This window comes from Bombus flavifrons, chromosome 14 (assembly GCF_040668555.2).
Source record: "Bombus flavifrons isolate JBK064 chromosome 14, iyBomFlav1_principal, whole genome shotgun sequence".
Classification (NCBI taxonomy): domain Eukaryota; kingdom Metazoa; phylum Arthropoda; class Insecta; order Hymenoptera; family Apidae; genus Bombus; species Bombus flavifrons.
Genome location: NC_138455.1, coordinates 7,051,860 through 7,071,498, shown reverse-complemented (window position 1 = coordinate 7,071,498; position 19,639 = coordinate 7,051,860). Strand labels below are relative to the sequence as shown.

Genomic DNA, 19,639 nt, shown 5'->3' with positions numbered 1-19,639 from the left:
AATATCTTTCATTCGTTATCTTACAGCTCTAATAGAGTTCTACGTTAATTCATCATGTTATCAATGAACTGTTACTTTACTTCCCTGGCATCATCAATAATTATTGTTTGGAAACGTTGGTCGATAGCTATCGATGGCCTCGACTTCAACGGCTGGCTGACCGTCCGTTTCCTCTTCCTCTAACCTGGTAATTATTCGCGTTTCTAACTCGTAGAATAGATTCGTGGTTGGGTAAAAGGTTTTTGTTCCCAACACTCGCCGCTTCCTTTTCAGACATTCAACCAGGATCCCGTGACCAATCCTCTTTTTTTCCTCTTGTCTCTTTTTCAACTCTACTCTTGCTTCTTTCCCAGATCTCGCCAACGTATGTCCCATTACGCGGAGATAATCCATCGGAACGTTGACCCATAGCACTCAATGTATTCTTGCCACCCTGTAGACGAGTGCAGCGGACCCAAAAAGTATACCTGATCGGCAAATCGTGTCGCCTGGACGTTATAACGCCCGAATGCTCGCACCCTGCCATTTGCATATCATGTCCAGTCATTAAGGTAGCAAATTAGGGAGCCGAAAAAATTATTACCGATTTCTGTCTGATTCACGAGCGCATTCTATCTACGTGTTGCTCGTTTTCGAGCCCTTAAAAGTTTCTCCTGATACTTTAAGTGTGTGTAAATCTCTTCGTCACGCTTAAGTTCGAGTTGAGATATTACAATTTCCTGGTTGTTTCGTGGACCTCGAATCGTTGATAGAAATAGCTTATTAACATGTTCATTAATTATAGGATCTTGTAAACATTACAACATGCTATCACGATTTTCTCTTGTTGATTGATATTTTTTAAATATATTTTGATAAATAAATCTCAAATTAAACGTAGTTTTTCTATCACAGAGTTCTGAATATGTAGGTTTTAAAATTTCAAGATAAATTCACCGCTCGAATTTAAATTGAAATCACCTGCATACATATGGTAGAAATGTAGTACTTTCGTTTACTGATTGAAAAAATAATTTTTATATTATATCTTTACTTCTTTTATTGCAGGGTTTTAGATATGTGGATTTCAAAATGTCGAGAATTTTAATTCGCTGCTCATATCTAAATTGGTATCACGATACTGCGCATCGTAAAATATGTAGAATCCGAAACGTACACAGCGCGAGGTGTTAAGGAGCTAAACAGATTATTTTACGCCTTAACGGTTTCATGCTATACGTTCTCAGCTAACAGTCTCAACTACTGAAGTATTATAGTCTTATACATACGGGAAGTATATTTACTTGAATATATTTACCTATTACGCTCACTTACTTTGGAACTTCGTAACGTTGTATCGCTTCCTTATTTCTTTCGATGTCACTTTCAATTTTGTTCCGATTGTAAGCGACATTTATTTAGTTTTTTCAGAAGTTAGTGAAATTAAATTAATTGAACGTATCATCCTCGATGGTTATTAATCTGTCGTATGATCCTCTTTGGTGCGCCGTTAAAAGACGTGTGCAAGTCATTATCTGTTCACGGCTGCTTCCCTTGGACGTTATTCGCCTTCGAGAAGTATATCGCATCGTGATTCCCCTTAATTTGAGGAAATTGATAAAACTCTCTCTCTGCCTTAAACCTCGCATTAAACCGCCGCGTTTTCACCCTGCGATCTGGGCTAATAAATAATCGGCCCCCGTAATGAATTTGAACGAGCAACCTCCACTTAAACATACCTTTGACGCGAGCCCTGTGGTTTTTCGTCTTACCCAGAAAGGCTTTCGAACCTCATCCGGTTACATCGCGATTAAACGATATTTCCAAGCAGCACGATGCTTGATTCACAAGTGTTGCTGTACGAAAATTAACAAAACCGAGAAAAGCAAAAAGTTCTATAGATCTTGAACTCTCACGATGATTAGATGACGTGTAACTCTTCGAGTTTCAATCGTGTTGTTAGTATAGTATAAAATTCTATTTATCTGGCCTTATCAAAGGACACACAGTTTACCATATACCGTTGGACTTCATAATAGAAGTTTACCAAATTTCTTCTTTATCTATTATCTTCGCATAATAGAAGCTAATGTTCAGATACAGTGACGGATAAAAGAGAGCTTAAAATTGATGCACTACTTTAGTCACTTTTGTGCAAATGTTCTTATCACATTAGTAATAGTCATCTATTCTGTGCTATGTATATTACGTGTACCGTTAGATTCGCGGTTTCTGTGGTACAAATCCATTTTGTAAAATTACGATGTACCTTCTTATTTCAGTACACTTTCTTTCTTCCGCCACTGTAAGTTGAATGACACCAGCAAAAATTCAGTTCATCCAACCGGAAAAATATTAAATGAGATTTCCAATCCAATAAACAGAGTTCGGATAAACGGAGTTCCACTGTGCGTTGCGTTTTATCCCGACGTTTCGTAAATTTTCCAGTCCATTTTTCCGGGGTAAACTTTCCAGGGAAAAACAGACTTTTTCGCAAATATGTCAAAATCTGTCTCGACGCAAACAGCGCGAGTAAATTTGTCCATTTCTTTCAAGCTCGTTCATCCGCGAGCAACGAATCAAAATAAACGTAGCGATCCGCGTCGAATTAAATCGAATGACCGAAGAGATTCCTAAAGAAAAGAAGCGCGTTTATCCTCCGCGTTTGAATATATTTTTCCAACTAATACAGCGGAGGGCTTTCTCGTCGGAGACATTAATTGCGCCGATTGTACGCGCGTACGTGCGAAGGAACCTGAATTACGGGGTCTCTGAACGCGAAAACGTGTGCGTCGGAGGTGCGCGCTGGAATGGGAAGAGAAGAGAAAGAAAAGAAGCGCAAAGAGATGCAAAGAGGCGGTTGGTTATTTATAGGTTGCGCCCGGTTTCGAAGGCTTCCAAGCAAGGGTTCCCTCTCGTTTGCGTTCCCTATCCGGCCGGTGCCAGAGAAAAGACAAAAAGGAAACGCAAGGAGGATTCATGGGCGATCTTTATTATTCCTCGTCATTATTCGTCCGATGCTCGGGCACGGTAAGGTGGTAACAGGTGCAGCACCCTGTTCACTTTCTCGCCTGGCGCCTCTGCTGCCTCTCCGGTCTTCTGAATCGTGCCCGCTATCTTCTTGTTTTCCTCTTTGTAGCAGAAGGAACGTGGAGTCGAGCAAAAGTGAAAGAAAGCTTAACGAACAAATAAACGGGGCGATATAGTATTTTTATCAGGGTTTAATACGGTAGAATAAAAATAGAAACGTTGTCGGCTAAGTGAATCGATAAGCAAGGAAATTGGACGAGTCGGATGCAACGGTTAGAATGGGAATTCCAACAAAGACTGGTCGGCTGTCTCTAAATAGAGATTACAAACCCCGTCTCGGTGAGTTCTATCCCTTTCTGATGGAAAAATCTGCAAGACAGGAGAATCGAGTTAGTCGTTCGTAGCGGAATAATTCATGGATCAGGCCTGGTACACGGGGCCCGGTCCAAGGAGCCGCACTTCCGCGCTTTATTCCGCTGCTCGTTAATTCACAGACTTTTCCGTGGAATGAATCGCCTCCTCCCTTACTGGAATCCAACGTAAAACGACAGCTATAATCGCTCGGACACAGTCGCGCAGATTTTTCCTTTCGAACATTTATGGTTACAGAGACCTGAAATACGGTCCATTGTACTTCCTTTCGCTGCGATCGTATATTTTCTGTATGCACGCTGATGCACCGACCCTCTGTGTCTGCCCATTGCAACCGTATTCTACTACCTAGTTTTCTACTCGTGTTTCCACGCCGCAGGCCATTCTGTTCTTCGCTCGCTCCTTTAACACGCTGATACAATTAACAGCTAACTCCTACGGAATCGTTTGCATTCGAATAGGCCAGCATCCTCAAAGAACTTCGTTCTCTATCGATCGACAAACGTTCGCTCCGTGAAATACGTCGCAAAATTAACGTGCCTCGCGATCTTTGAAAATATCCCGTTACCTAATTCCGTTATGAAAACCATTAAAAAAAGAAAGTTACTGCCTCGAAAATCCATGCGAGTCTTCTCCCCAAACATTTGATATTTCTCGATATCTATCCATCGAATTAAATGACCAGGTAATAAAACTGAGAGCAGATTAAAGTTACGCGTACGTCTCTCGCACGCAATCCCATAATCGCATATTACTAGGAGACGTTTACAGCAGCCCTGTTGCTTCAAAATAACAACGACGCAAGGAACGAGGATCTCCAGTTAAGGGTTCCGTTTACCACAGTACATTTATTATGTTATACTGTTACCACCAAGCAGCAGAAACCTATGTTATACTGCGCGTTGGTCCCTCGAGGTTTCTCTAGCCAGTAAGTTCAATGCTTCTATCTTTTCTCCACCGACAAGGCGTTGTTGTCCACGAGCATCCTTACACGGTGGAAGGAAAAAGAAGGAAACGGCGAATGCACGGCGAAATTCCCACGGGCCGCTTCGTTATTCCGGAATTCGCGTGGAACGAACACGCGAGAACAATCGCTGATAATTGCTGATAATCGACGGCCCCTGACCCTGCCGAGCAAACGCGACGGAATGCAAGCCTTTTCACCGAAAATTGCGATCGATACGTCCCTCTCTTTCTTCCTCTCTTTCTTCGTTCTATCTTCTCTTCCGGCTTCTCGTCGCCTAGCAATTTTATCTACGGATTCAGAGTTCGACGAACTGCTCATTAAGAAGCGTTGACCCTTCTCCTGAAACCTATAATTTGGATAACAATCGGTGAGGTAATAAACCACGCGTTGCACTGGAAGACCGAGCCGGAGATGTTTAGAACATGTGTTTTGTTAAGCAATAATGGTTCAGTGAATTTCATATCGCGCGCGTTTGAGAAAGTCTAGCTTTTTATCGCGAAGATTGAATATTCGGGTGTTGAGCTGGTTTCTTCGTATTTCTTCGAAACCAGAGAGATCGACTAGGGTCTAGTAGGCATTTCTATTTAATTAGTTTCTAAGGTAATACGAAAAAATCTTAGATTGAGCTAATTGACTTTGGAATTGGATCATTTCAAATTCGATATTTTCAATATTTCAATATTCTTGCGACTATTTTAATCGCTCCGAATGGTTTATTATGTTTGGTCTTGAGACTAATTATATCATTGGCTAGTTCCAGAATCTCGTGGATTTATTAAATATTTGGGAAAGATCTTCCCTTTTTGATCGGGTCGTATTAACGTGTCACGCAATATCAAAATCAGGAAACCAACGGGCGAACTTATCAAATTTTTATTTCGTTGTCTTTGTACTTATGATTGTCTTCCAGATGTTTAGGTATTTTTTTTATCTTGTCGTTGTGGAATTTTTCATTTTATCGAAGCATTCTTCTCCTCGACTCTGATTCTAGATATTATTCTTTCTTTATTAACTAATTTTATAAAGATCTAAACGTACTATTAAAATCCAAAACAGCTATGAAAACGATCTCTGTTGCAAGTGTCTCAATTTATTGCTAGTACAAACTACATAATGCGTGAAATATACTTTCTCCGACATCATATTTACCGATTAAATCTTCAAGAATAACTAATGCTCCTAGCAGCGTCGCACCGTCCTCCTAAGTTCATATTTCAGCTGAAAATGAATGTACATTGCAACTCTCCGCAATTCCTTAAAATCCTCGAATAAATTTGCACGAACAGGTTATGACGAAACGCCAACATAATATTACCGAAGACTAACAAATGTGATTGCATCGGATCTGATCTGATTACGAAGAATTTCGACGAAAAAGGCTTTTCACGTGATGTATCTTCGTCAAAAACAAGAAAATTATTTACGTCTCGTCGTATATAAGAATTTTTCATTGTTATCAGCCGACTATCTGACATTGACAAATTAAATATTGTTCTCGACGATCTGCAGGTGATCACGGGCGCAAAACGACGATCTGTAGGACAATGTTCGGCAGGGACCGTCTTCTTCTTCTTATTTTTTTCTTCTTTCCTCAGATCGTATGCCGATCGAGATATTAATAGCGGAACCTGTTGCCGGGCGGTCATGTGTAAAAGTAACGTGCATGTGCTATAACGTAGAAAGAAGAGGAACATCGCCGTCGTGCAAACCCAGCAAGGACGTACGAGCGTGATTTGCAACGATCAGACAGACTCTGCTTCTTGTCGTCATTGATTTATAACCAGATTCCGTTTCACGTCGCTTATCATTGTAAACACGGTTTACCTGCGAAAAGTGTGCTAATTCTCGAACCGTTAAGAATAAGAACACGACAGTTGGGATCTTCCAAGATTACAGGTTTATGTCCTGTTTATGCAAAATCATTCAGAAATCTTTGAAAGTAAACAGAATAATCATAGTTATATTAAACGTTATGTTAAATTTGTCATTGATTGAGAGTATTTATTTACTTTACTTACTCTTTGGTATACAATCTAGTTACAAGCTGTCAGTTATATACCTTAGGTAACATATATGCTAGGTAACAATGCAATGTTGTATACCTTACGTGCGAAATTTTTTAGATTTTTTAGGTTTTGATCCTGATGAAAGTTATTCCGCCGATTCGTAAAATTTATTCGCGTTCATAATTGAGCCGGTGATTATGAAAGTGGTCCGAGTTAAGAATGTAAAAACGATGAGTTTATCGTTCATTCCGCGTCGCGTCTATTTACATTGTAATAATCCGAAATCATCTTGACAAATTAGTAAGAATTGAACCGTTGGATTAAGTTGGTTGTTGTGTCGTTAAACAGAATTTAGTTCGTGCGTCAAACGGAACGAGAAATATATGACATACGCCACTGTCATAATTACCTGCACAATTATGCGTTTAATACCATTAAATTGGCCAGAATTCGTGCAGCATGTTTCTTGATACAATAGAAATGCCAGCTTATTAATGATGCTGACGTATTTAGGCTAAAGTGATATAAAATTTCAATATGATGCCATTAAACTTTATGCGCTAACAATAAACCAAACGCGATACGTCTTATAATATTTATCATATTTCCACGTTTGCACCTGCAACTTGCGACTTGTGTGCCTCGTAATAGCTAGTTTCGGAGAAAATAGAATTAGTTCGCGGAAACGCATGCTAAAAATAATTTGTTTACGTTTGTAAGAATACTTGCCTGATAAGGATTGAGAATACTTTCGTGAAATGTTTTAATTGAAGTATCCTCAAGGAATCTCGACTCACTAGACGTAATATATAACATCGAGCAAAACCTGTTCTGTAGGATTGTACAAAGATCGATACAATAGAGACCATTGACTCTTTGCTGCTCCAGGATAAACCGACGCCTCATTATATTCGTATGATTTGCGATAGAAACTATTATCTGCTTATGTGTGTTTTTTTTCAAACGAATACTACAGGATTACAATTTCTTTATGATCTACAGCTGTCAAAGGAAATCCATTCTCATTTGTTATTCTATTCTACAAATTCTACAAATCTATATAACTTTTGTACGAACTGCGGCTGCTGAAAAAATATTCACCTTGGTTCAACCACATCTTCATTCGTCATGCGATCTACAAATTTAAACTGATCTTGAAAGTATTAGTCGCTACTATAAACGTTTCTCTTGCATCGACCAAATGGACAGAAGCAAAGAATTTCTCTAGACCTGATAGATACTGTGATAACAGTTGACTTTAAGACGATCGTTTCAATACACGTATAGAAATATACACAGAAATTAGATACAAATATATAGGTAACAAGGAGGATAATCATCTAATTATTTGAAGGAAATGTATGTAAATATACGAAATACAACTGTCAAAAAAAAAATTCTTTTTCTGTCAATCATATTTTCATTCGGATAACTGGCAGATATTGGTGATAAAGATTAACTTCAAAACAATTATTACAAAATTATTAAGTTGTTCAAAAAGAATTATAAAAATATATACAAGGATTAGATGTAGAAACGAAGAAGGAGATGGCAAGGAGAACAATTTTCAAATTATTTTAAGCGATATACAACCTCTCTGTGAACTACAGTTATGAAAGGGAAATTAGCCTCCTGTCAGTCAGATGATCATTTAAATTCCGACGATCGTTCAGAGATCATGAAAACTCACAACGGAAAGCGATCTAACATAGAAACGAGTGAATTTGGTCGAAGGCGCGATCCTGTGCTCGATTCGGTATTTGCTTCGTGTAATGTGTAACAGCATTGAACGTGTAACGATCGGAACACGGTTTGTGCCCCCTTCCACCTGGACGAAGCCACGATTCCTTCTTGTGTACACTCGCAGACACGCATACGTACGCACGTGCGGAGGGTACCGACTTACGTAGACGTTGAGCACACACGTGGAAGCCAATTGGAGAGCCAAGACTTGGCCAAGTCTTTATAAGTAGGAGCCATCCGCGTCCTCAGGACTTACTCCCTCTCGAGAACGTGCCACGATCGGCAACCGATTTCCAGAATAGTTCCTGAAAACACGCCGGGCTCGCGTCGCTTACGAGCATCTTGCGGTTCATGCAAGATCGTGGCTGTCTTTAACGTAACTTGAGGAAATTTCGACGTTTTGGAAATCGGAAGGCAATCGCGAGATGAGGAGGACCCGTACGAATTAAAAGAGAAGTCATCGTTGATCCTACGTAAAAAGGTGAGTAAGTTGATCCTTTCTGGGTCCATTGGAACCTTGCAAACGCCCTCGCAAATTTACGACTCGATTTTAGAAGACCATTATGTCGGGATATGTTGTGACGTGAGTGATCTATTCCGGACCTGCTGAAAGTGTTACGTTGACAGTGAGTTCTACGGTGTTTTCTGTTTCTCGGCGACAAGATAATTTCTCGACAAACAGGAACGTTTTCGCCGAAACCTTGTTGTCTTCCTGTTTTTCGAGTGGACTTACGGATTTACGAGTGTAAACCTTACGGCATGATTGTGTTCAAAGTACTAGTCGATACTCGACTCGTCGTTGGAAAACAGATTAGCTGTCTCGATTTTTTGCCACGAATTTGAATCATAGATCTGTAAATAGATTTCGTACGCGTCTTTCGAATTACGATACATTCAATAACCGACGTTAGTTTCTCGTCGTTTACTCGTTCGCACATCTAGCTATTTTCTATGTTTCTTTCTTTTTTTTTTTTTTGAAGTGTCGTAATAATTTTGTATCGATGACGTCAAAATTTATTAGGATCAATGTAGTGTACCATACGTTCTAACATCGAGTCCTTGCATATATCATTGTTAAACTTCGACGCGCTGTTTAATTAATACGCGGCTTTCAATTCGATGAAAGGAAGGTAGATGAAGACATCGACTTCTGAACGGACGTAGCAACGCATTAACACGTTGCTCGGTAACGTGATCTTGTAATTATATTTGAGCAATCTTTTTGGTTACCAAATGCTACTCCGTAATGACGTCATTTATATCGACTGTAATGCATTTCACGAATGGCTTCATGAATAAATTAGAGTAACAGTGTGAATAGTAAGCTTATCTTTTTTGCTTCTTAGAAACTGTGAATCTATAAATGCTCTTTTATAAGAGAAATATATTTACATTTTTCAGAATTCGAAATAATTATCTCTCCGATATTCATCGTCAGTACTGATGATTTATTATTATTTTCCGACCGTGTTGATTCAGAAATTATTGTTCTTTCCGGATCTTGAACTCTCTGTAATACGTGGTTGGATTTCAAAATCAAAATACTCCTTGTACTACTATGTTTAATATCGTTTTCTACATACAGTCACTATATTGATGTAAGAGATTAGAGCAACTGCAGTACAGGTTTTAATAAATTAAAGCCGATGCGAATACGATGTTGAATATGCACTTTACCGGCTGCTATTGTGTTCGCAGTTGTTTTTCACTACAACGCAAATAAAATGATAAACGATACGGTATTTTATCAAGGAAAACATCGACAGTATAAGATAGCTCGATCTGAAATACTTTTGTAGCCTATATTTCTATCAACGATTTCACTATTCTCCGACGTCATTATTATCTAGATCGTTTCGATTTTCTGCGAATCACAAGACTGTCCTTTCCATATTTTAACGTCGAAACAATGCAAAATCTTTCAGCTCCCAAACTTGTTCTCACGCACTTGTTAGATAGTGATAATTAGTTTGCGAATATTTATGCACTTATGGGACATTAAAAAATGCAAAAATGCGCAATAATATGCAAAGATGCAAATTTTGCATCTATTACTATATGCAGATGAAACAAAGATCTACTTAGCTTCTTTTTAGAGTCTTTGTAAAAAATATGAATCCGCATAAATATCCGCAGGCTAATTATAATATTTTAGTTTCCTGCCTCTCTTATCAGATCTTTGCACTTGGTTTAATAAATAAAAGAATTCTTTAATGTTTTGAGAAATAGCACTGTACGCTGGAAACGGAAAATTAAACAGGAAATTGCTATTTACGGAAACGGGAATTTAAACTAAAGAAATTTGTCGACGATAAAAGCAATATAAAATGAAAACAAAAACACGTTGATCGTTTAAAATGATTGAAAGATCGTCGAAGATTAGAAGCACAGATTTCTTTCCTAATAATCGCACGCTCGTTCGAAGAGTCGAAAATCGGCATCGTGCGCTTTATACAATCGCTAGAGTCACGTAACTGTTTTACCGGGTTAGCTGACACGATTTACAAAGTTACAACGTGTCGAGTGAACGAACGTGTGCTGGCCGAAAATTCTCAACTCGATTAACGATTCTCGTCGCATCGGTTAGCCGAAAATCGCGAGCTGTTTTTGGATCGGCCATGCATTCCGCTTAACCAGTTGGGAACCGATTCGTCGATCTTGGCATTGAATCATTCGTACGGATACCACACTACGATGCAACTTGCAGCTTGTCCCCGACATTGCTTCGTCATGGTCCTCGCTTACCCGTAAATGGAGCGTTTTGGCAAGGCTGCCAAAAAATATTTTTGGACCTAGAGTAATCGGCTAAGAGCTATTGAATATAGATAAGAAGGAAGCGATTAATACGACGTGTGCTTCGTAAGATAATCATCGAGTGCATATTACGAAGGTTACGCGCGTTCTTGAATTTTCAGCTTGAGTTATCCCTTTCGCTATTAAGATTTCTATATATATACGTAACGTAGCTACAAAACGCATTCACATTCTTCTTTATCTTTTGAATGAAATATTTTTCTGCCAGATTTTACATTTCCTTTTCGCGTACGATGCACAGTCTGGGACAAAGTTAAGCGAACATGTGGTGGAAGTACATAGACATCAGTGAAGCTTAATCGAAATATAGTATCGACATTATGTACTTAAAGATTTATTTATTGTATATCCTTACGATACATAGATTATTTTGGAAAATAATTGTAATTAATCTTTTTATCCTTATTTCGAACAAACTTTATTTAACGAAACTTCATTTATACGTATTTCCACTACCTGTCACTTGTTTTCGTTCGTTCGTATTTTATATTCGTTGTCATAAATCTACTCTGTTATTTACGGATGATAAATGGGGTAAAATTTGAGGTGTTTGCACAGTAGGAAGTTCAAAAAATTCAAAAGTCAGACGATCAAGAAGGTTTAATCAAAGTATTCCGTCGTATTAATTGACAGTTCTCGATAATAGTGTTACGATCTCATAAATTCATAACTTCTTTTTCTAATCCCCTACACCATGGCATTACACCATAACTGCGCTTAGTTATACAAGTCGTAACGTAAACATTCGCGCGTATATTCACCTTTGTGTAAAGAAAAATTGCTTCGAATATCAAAGATACTTGCAGCTCGAAAAATTCCGCAGCGAGAGGGTTAAAAAGCGTCGGCGAATTTCGCTTTCGTGTACCTGTCGTCACTCGTGTTCCTTCAATTGATCATGATATTATATGGGGTACGTAACTCCGAACAGAATACAGAGTCGCAAGGTGCAATAAGTAAAATGCATTATGCACAAGATACGGATGCACGCGATGCTTCTTCACTCGCTTTAACGAGCCATTCTTCCCGGGTTTGCGATAAAAACTGGGTATCCGCGAAGGACATTCCACCAGACACGGTTCACGAGTCGGAGAGTGGAGTTTTTCTCGCGTCGACGAGTTTATTTCATTGTCAGGTGCAACAAGAAGCCGATTAAAAATGAATCGCGACGTCAAGAAAGCTGAAGCGCGTTATTTCGCTCGTTGCTTAATCGACGAATCGTTTAAGGCTTTCGCAGTTCCCTTTCTCGTCCAACTTGCTGCATCCGTATAAATTTCAAGATAGAATGTCATACGCGATGCGATAAGATGACAAAAGTAATTAAAAAGTATGATTTCTCGTAACAAGGAATCTGTGACGGCATACTTTCCATTATTAACGAGACTTAAACGATCGGAGATTTAATTGAATCACGACCTTGAAAGATTCCAGAATTCCGATTAAAAGCCGATTTTCCATCGACAAAAGAAAAATCCCGCGCACTGACTCACGCTATTATTCAATGATGTTCTCCTTGTAAAGAACGAATCTATTCAACGCTGCCATTGCTGTGGCACCGGCTGCAATTACGATTATACTAAACGATCTCCTCGAGAACGCCGCTATTTTCAATGTCCTTTAATTAACCTGAATAGTAACCGACACCTGCCACGTTGTATAACTATTATTCAGAATAGGGGAATCGCCATTAATAAATTCTCAAGAAAGTGGTAAACATCGATAGCGTGGGGAGAACACCGACAACGATATCAGCAACAGATTCATGCTTCAAGGAAGGAAATTCAATTAGTTTTACATTGAACTACTTTATGCAACAAATCGTTTAAGGATAGCTGTTATTTATTAATAGTTCCAAACAAGGGCCATGTTTTATGATCGATGTTCTCTATCTCTCTCTCTCATTGATTCACTCGGCTGTAATTACGCTCTATTTACGTCGACGTTAATATCTCGACAGGATTTCTCATTTTCTCGGTGGACAGGCATCCGCGGAGCCTTGAACCTCGGTGAGGCCCGCATGCGATGCATGATAAATGTACGGTTAGCGTTGGAAGGTGGATTGCGGTCGCAAATAAGGGAGATAATGAAAAAATGAAGAGGACGGTGTAAGCGGCTCGTGTGGGAAGGCTTGCACGTGCAATTTACAAGTATCCCTTTAATTGCGAGCCGCCGTGGATACGATTACCGTCGGCAACAGACGCGTTTGCCGTGGCGAGTTTGAAAAGTGTTTTGTTTTTCGCGCGTCGCAAGTCACCGACGCTGAATACCGTTGATCGGCTTTCATTCGTTTCGACGAGTATAAGAAAAAAGAGTCTTTGCTTCCGTTTGATATCATTATCGTTAATTAGAAAAGAATTTTCATTCATTCTTCTGTGTCTCTCGTGAAAACACCGATTTCATTGGAAAGTGGAGAAGTCGATTGAGTACAAAGTGGTCGTTTCGGGTCAGACTCGTCGAGGCAATAAATCTCGTTGAATATAAGAAGCGTCTTTGCTTTCAATCGATTTTCTTTGAAATTCAATCGTCTTTCGTGGAAATAAATTGGTCGAATAATAGAGAACTCGGTTAAGTAAAATGTTCTGTCCGTTCTATGTCAGATTCATCAGGCTGATAATGGAAGAAAATGGAATCTCTGTTTTCAGTTGTTATCGTTACGATAAATAGAAAGGAAGCTCGATCGATCTTTCATGTCTTTTGTGAAAATAGATTCGTTGAAAACAGGAGAGTTCGTCTAAGTAGAATATCATCGTCGCAGGTCAGACTTAGATCGATAAAGAAGAATCTCTACTTCCAATCGTTGTCGTTACGATAATTATAAAGGAATTTCGATCGACTTTCTATTTCGTTCGTAGAAGTAGGTTGGTTGAACCGTGATAAGTTCGGTTAAGTGGAATGTGATCATTCCAGGCCAGACATATTAGACTGAGAAATTCGATGGTACGATCGTCAAGTTCTCGGAACGAGTGCCATGATTTAATCACCACGCTGATTCTAACGCCATTGTGCATCGACGAGGATGCGAAAGAGAGGGAAATCGTGGAATTGGTGGGAGAAGAGACGACCTTGCGACTTTCCATGGCAAGGCTGCACTTATTGCAGCGAGGATACCATAATAACGATCTAGGTTCACTGCACCGGCTCGCATCGGTGCTGCTTCTTCGTCAGGATCCGTTCTATCCTCTTAATAGCTTCTCTATTATTTATCCGCGTTCCTTCGGCCGTTTACAAACTGGTTCTATGAAATATACAGCGAGCGACAGCTTCTTCGCTTTCGTACACTTAGAATTCCACGCGCTTGTCGTTCTTTTTTCCTTTTTTATCTCCCGTACACGTGTTTTCTTTTCGATCTTTTATCGAATTTTCCTCTCTGTCGAACGGCAAACTGGATGGTTGCGACAAACGGTGCAATTCCACGCCAAGAATTTCGCTTTCGAACTACGGCATTTATAGCTTCGAAGAAGAGATTGGTCGTCGGTTTCCGTTCAGATCAAGAACTGGTTCGATCAAACTGGTCATCCCAACGTCTTCAAGGACTTCGTTCTTACATCTTACGATCTTCTAGAACTTACGGATACCGATCCGTTTCAAAGAATATCCAGTTTGATCCATGGTAAAATTCCACGAAACACCTTTCCTCTCTGCAATGATTACTATCAGCGATATACGTTTATTCGATTGAACATAAAGGACGACGGAGGACGGCTTTCTACATCTCGTCTCGGTCAATTAGTAATTTTCCCTCGATTTTTCTAATTCTCACGCGCGAATTATCCTTAAGGATAACGATACGACTAATGTCGATGTACACGACGATTTCTTGAATTGCGAGCCGCGATTTATTGGACAATTGACTTTAATTCGAGGTCATGCGTTTCGAGCATATAATTACGTATCTGCATTTTCTGCCGCTATTAGCGTCCGTGATTTTTACCAGGAAATTGGCACGCCATGTTCGCGTTGGAAATATATTTTCTTCGTCGAAGGAAAGCAACGAGAAAGGGAAGAGAGTGGAAATCAATGAAATCGAAATTACACGAGAAATTGCGCCAAGTGTCATCTTCATTTCAACGAGTTTCTTATTTATTCAAGTACACTCGTGCTTACATTTCTTTAAACTCAGTCGAGAAAGCATCGATTAGATCGTTACCTCGATGGTTGGAATTCGAAATGTTTTAGCTTCCGGGTGCCTTTGGCCCGTGAAACCGTTAAATCACAGGCCCGGCGAGAAGATGTACTATTAATGATACGTTTCGAGTTGTTTGCCTCTTCGCGAAAGGTACCTCTTAGGTTATTTCAAAGTGTCCATCAAAAGAGCTACACGAAATTCCTATGAATATTCAAAAATCGTTCTCGAAAGGGAGAACCCCGAATTAGCTTTCATAAGATGCACGTATGCAGTCTATAATTCGGCAACCTTGCAATTTTTGTAACTAAAATGTACTTTGAAAGCCAAGTTAATTGGTCCAGAGAATACTTGGAGATGCAGCTCGTCCTTGAAACGTTTCGAATCTTCTTCGAGCTCTCTTATTCCACTTACAACCAACAACAGCAGGTGGCAGAGTGGCTGGAAACGTTTTATAAATAAGTCGTGCAACTTCTTAATGACCTGTCGTTATCTTACGCTTCTTTACGCAGTTGCGTAGTTTCGACTTAACTGTCTATTTATGCAGTCACACATGTATTTGCATATTGGCAACTCAAGTAGCTATTAGTTGCTGTCGATGCATTGTTAATGAGAAACGATTAATCCAGTTATAAATTACTGAATGACAACACGTCAAACGTTTTGCTTATTTAACAATTATTAGTTTGTTTTGCAAGGTTTACCGAGTTTAGAAGTTGATAAGGCAAGTCAAATTGATTTGTAACAAAGTTCTATGATATATAGTATGTGTGATAGATATATAGTGTACTACATCGATCGCTAATGAAACTGGAGACACATCATTTTTTAAACCGCGTATCTTTCTCGTCAGAAGTGTCTTTATTTTAGTTAATAATGTCTAGACTGTGAATATTTATGCAAATTTATCGTTTTACGAAGTCAAGCAAAGAAATGGAACCTAAGCAAAGATCTCTGGATATTTTTACCCTTTAATTTCCCACAAGCACGTAAAGATTTGCAATCTACGGATCCAAATAGAAAAAGAAAATAGATGTTATATAAACATAGATCGTTTAAGATGTGATAAAGGAGATATGACAAGAAAATGAAATACGAGAGAAACAGTAAAGAGCTTGTGATTAGGTTATCGCGATACAATATAGAAATAGATCAGCAATATTTATGTCGGTCTACAGCTAACTGCGGAAGTCGTAAACAAAGTGCGTATCTGCGTAAACAATCGGGGCATTTCGGTAGACAGTACTGGCAGATATTAGCTTTAAGATCATTGACAACATCAAGTAGTAAACGTATCTCGTATAAATCTACGTTACATCGCAATAATCGCAAGTTCTTCGCCGTTCCCTTTGTATTTCGTGTTTTTGGCATAAATCTTTTCTGTAACATCTTAAACCACCTATGTTTACACAACATTCTTCTCTCATTTAGATCCGTAAAATATACCAAAAAAGATTAGACCGTTAAAATCTAAGACATCCTGTATAAGTAGCGTAAACTTAACAATTGCAACGTACCATATTATAAATTGAAATAATTGCATCGACGCAACGTACGCATCGATAGCAGCAAATGTGTTAGTTCGGTGGATTCTATGTTCTGCAACCATACGATTCTTCGTCGCCAAACCGCACGGACCGATCGGGAAACTTTCTTCGAAAGATGTAATTGCTTCGATCACGGGAACGTTCAAAAAGTTTCAGACGAATTCTTCTTCATCGATTCTGGAGCATTTGATCTTCCGATGAAGTTGCTTGAAATGCGGCTCTCGAAACGTAATCCTTCTGTTTTTCGCGCGACTCTCGAGGGATTGGGAACATCGTCTATACGGGATGCGACCAATTCGTATTCAAAGCACGGATCTCGTGCAAACGGGGCCTGAACCCTCGCCGCACGAAATGTTTCATTCAACGAGGAAAGGTTCTTCGCCCAAATCGCACGGGCCATTTGCGGTAAATCGAATGACAAGTGGATCACCGACGACACAAATCCGCGACCTACTCGTTTCACTTGGATATCTTAAAATATCGTATTCATAAAATCGTCGTCTCGGCTGCATCGAAATTTCCCCTTAAAATTCATCGTTTCATTATACTATCTGTTTCGTTGATCGAAATTGCCAGTCGTTGGAAAAGAGATCGTTTAATAAAATGGAGAATTGTTCATTATCATAGAAATAGATAGATATTATCATAGAAAAACTCACTTTGCATTATATAATCCTTGCATCGAGTAGGGATACTTATGCAAATTCGGCCTTTTTTTATCAAGATGGCTAAAGAGAGATCTATTTCGGTTACTAAACTATACTTCATAACGAGTATTATACTTTGAATAACTTACACAATTTTGAATATTATGTGCATTCTATACATTTCTCCATGTACATGTAAATTTCATACAAATGCATAAACATCCTCGGCCTTTGATATCTTTGACAGTTGAAATACGCGACAAATTCTCCAAATTTTATTTTACGCTAAGGTAATTGACCCAAATTTACGCTTCCGGGGCGTGTCGTTTAACTTAACAGAGTCAATTAATAGCACGCAATTTATCCTAGTGTGATAAACGGCTTCCATATGACACAACATCTCACAAACCAGTTCCTATTTCGGTTCAACCGAGTACGCTCCAATGTCACGATCACCAACACTGACATTGACGCTGTCGACGTTATGTCACCGCACTCTCTCCTCTTCTCCCATTCCACAGTGAACATGGAGAAGCCGCATTCTCAAGTTATGTCACTTACAGTTCATGCAATCCTCTTCCCACTCTAACCAACGAGGAGAAAGGACAACAGAGCGGCGTGCCGTGCGTGGTCTGGTTAGATTTACCTTTTCGACGCATAGCTTTCTCCCCTTCTACGACTCTTACTTACTCCAACACCTTCGTCCAAAACTTTCAGCCAGTCAGAATTTATCGTTCCTCCTTTCGACGATTACGTACTCGGTAGTACGCAGCGCATCTCGACCAGCCGTAGGTCGCGTACGATGCAATTCGTTATTCTGTTATGCAGGATCGCTGCGAGTGGTATTTATGGCACTGAATCCAGTGCGCCTTGCTTCATCCGACGAGTGTTGCACGTTGCGTATAGGTGCAGGTCCTACAGGGGTAGCAGAAACGAATAAATAGCCAGGATGATTAACGACGCGAAACTTTCAAGACCTAATCGCTGACGTTGAACCTCGAAGTGATTTATCTTGATTCAAATATCGATCCTTCCGTCTACAGATAACCGACCGAAGGATTGGAATATATACAGTGTCTCGCGAAAATATTCGCACACTTGCTATAGAGAAATACGGGTTTCTTATGAAATTCGCAAGTGATAACTTTTTTATGATAAAGTCTTCAAATATCTTCGTAAGCCACTATATATTCTCCACGGAGGGATTGCTAAGCGCATAGACCTCTGTCAGAATGCATTATTCCATAAATTTATCTAGTCGTAAGTTTAAAACGATGGGACTCGGTGTAAGTTCACAGTTTCTTCGGTTTATCGCGATGTAAAGGAGAGGAAGTCGGTTACCTACGGCTTAGTGGAAAGAAAGCAACCTACAGCTTGATTCGCAGTCTGCACCTACACGCAAGAATCGTATATATTTTACAGGCGGAGCTGCGTCGTCAGCGAACGTTGTCGATCGCCTGACAGGTTATCGATACGTTTAAAAATCATAGACAAAGTACTTCGCCCCTTGTTGATTCCATCAAGGAAATTTTATTACGATAGACACGTTGTATGAATGGTTTTCGAGATGAACGTAAAATGCTGCCAGATTTTTCGTTTGTCAGAGCTTGATAGAGTAGAAAGAACAATGGCGGACAAAAGAAAGTTCAAAATTCATAATTGTGTATAATAACTACATTACATTTAATTGTTCTTGACAGTTACTACAAGTGTTTTTTCTAAAATTATAGCGTCCTTTTTGTACCCTTTATCCTGCAAACTTCCTTTTGTCCTCGACTGTATACAAACACCTGCAGAAATCTATTATAAATATATTATGCGCGTTATACGAAAAGTAATGTTTTTCTCATTATCGCTTTATTTTACTTTTTACATTCGTATTATTGCGTTTTCAATTATATTTATATCAAGTTTCCTATTGTACATATTTTCTATGTTTTTATAATATCTTACGATTTACACTTGGATTTCGAGTACTGTTACGTGATAAACAATTCGAAAGACTGTTAGCTAACAGCAGTAATCAATGCAACGGCTGCATGGAAAGAATTGGTCGCGATGGGGAATTAAGGAATTTGCGATGCAGATCATAGTACGGCACAGCCAAGAAGACACAAGGTTCATTCACTTCTTGTCTTCCTTATTCTATTCACGATGGACGCTGATTTACGGTCTCGGTAAAAAAAGCTATCGCGTCAAATCATTAAAGGCGTGTCGGAAATCAACGTTAACGTAACTGTACAAGCGAATTCGCGGTGGGTAGGGTATTGAAATTGTTGTTGTAGCACGTGGATTTTTATCGAAGAGTGGAACGATGAAATAAATCGAGGTCGAAATGAGAATCGTTTGATCCTGAGCCATCGATGATGCTTGAATTATTCCAGCCAAGGTCAAGGGACAGTTAGAATCCTTTC

The 19,639-nt window shown here is 39.3% G+C and overlaps 1 protein-coding gene across 1 annotated transcript in view; it reads left to right on the top strand.

The window, feature by feature from the left end:
* The first annotated feature begins 8,203 nt into the window (after nt 1-8,203).
* Nucleotides 8,204-19,639, top strand: part of LOC138187120 (uncharacterized) — a 32,732-nt gene continuing 21,296 nt past the window's right edge. Inside the window, exon 1 of the mRNA XM_069127600.1 lies at nt 8,204-8,578. The gene's annotated coding sequence lies outside the window, so the exon portion shown is untranslated. The remainder of the gene's footprint in view (nt 8,579-19,639) is intronic.